The sequence below is a fragment of the Austrofundulus limnaeus genome, unplaced genomic scaffold, assembly GCF_001266775.1.
Source record: "Austrofundulus limnaeus strain Quisiro unplaced genomic scaffold, Austrofundulus_limnaeus-1.0 Scaffold399, whole genome shotgun sequence".
NCBI lineage: Eukaryota > Metazoa > Chordata > Actinopteri > Cyprinodontiformes > Rivulidae > Austrofundulus > Austrofundulus limnaeus.
Genome location: NW_013952801.1, coordinates 524,017 through 525,694, shown reverse-complemented (window position 1 = coordinate 525,694; position 1,678 = coordinate 524,017).

Sequence of the window (1,678 nt, the reverse complement as noted above, 5' to 3'; positions counted from 1 at the left end):
GTATCGGTGAGTACCTAAACTGAAGTACTCGTACTTGTACTCAGTCTTGAAAAAACTGGTATCGGGACACCCCTACTTATCATCCAATTGGATCGTCTATCGGCGATAGCAGTGACCATGATTTATGATCTGAAAATAGGGACAGTTTCCCATCCCTAAAGGCGTCTAGTGTTTGTGTATACACACATCAATGAGAGGGCTTGATGTGCAGGTGCATGACAGCCTTGACTCAGTCAATCTGCCCCAGGGCAGCTGACACTGGATAGATCAAATTTAATTTAATTTCATTTTATTTTAATACAGAATTGAATTAAAATGACATATTTCAGTTACTTGCAGTTAGTCATGGAGTAATGTTTAGAATTACATGGCTCAGTTATAAGACACTGATAAGGACTTCAGTTGTCTTTGTTCATAAAATTAAAATTTTCTTTGAAGCTCAACTCTTCCTGCCGTAGGAGGCCAACTTAAGTGACTTTCAGGAACACAAGAAATAAACATTTCCCGACATACACCTTTGTTCAATGTTATCTTGCTGAAAATGAACTTTCCCAGCTTCACTTGGGTCATTACCTGACTGACAACAAAGGACTGCACAATGTTAGAAAGATATCCTCTGTACAATATCACAATCAGTTGTAATAAACCTACATTTTCCTCACTTCTCACTTTATCTTCTGTCATTGAAATCATTTAAATCTGGTGTGAGTATCTAGGTCAGTGAGTGTCTATTGGATTGATTATATCTGTTGTTAGAATATAGAACATGAAATCTTGATATAAAATAGCAACAGGTTTATACAGGGTTCATCCAGGGTCTTAAAAAYTCTAAAGTCTAAAATTTGAAAWTCAAAKTTTTAGGCCTAAAAAAGTCTTWAAAATGCCCAGYTTTTCATCCAAGGTCTTAACTTTCATTTTGTCAGGTCTTAATTTTTAAACTTCCGATTATCCCTGAGAAGTGTTGGCTGCATAAATAAACAGAGGAAAGGACAGTAATCAGAGGTTGGTGCCATCTGACTTCATGAAGTGTTTTCTACCAGTTTTGGTCTGTGCTTAAATTACAAATCCCACAGGGATAGCTGCAGGAAAGAAATGGCACAGTTTACTTCCATMTTTTTAACCTCTTTGTCACACAGCGCCTGCATATGGCACCTTGTTTACCTGCAAAACAAACAAAAAACAAAGAAGTTCAGTCATGTCCACTGCTTATCGTTTAAACATGGAAAGTGTGTTTTCAATGAGACTTGACTTGATATCTGTGATTTTTGCGTTCGGTTGGAAGCGGCCCACAGCAGTCATAGATATGACAGTTTCAGTAAAATAATTTAGTGTTCTTGTATTAAAATTAAATATTCTTTAATGGCTAAATTGATAGCAGTAAAAGGTTTCAATGTTAAAATTTCTGGGACCATTTGAATGTTTCTTAATGCGTCGGTTTGGTCTTAAAGGGTCAATATCATGTAAAATCAACTTTTTAAATTTCATATCATGTTATAATGTTAAACTCTGATAAAAACATGTCCAAAGCCTTGCTCTGACTCATTCATCATGTTTGAGAAATCCTGCAGTGTTTTTATGAAGCCATGCTGAGGAGCAAAACGACAGGTGGGGACCAGAAACACCTTTTGGTACCAGTAACACCTTTTGGTACCAGAAACACCTTTTGGTACCAGAAACT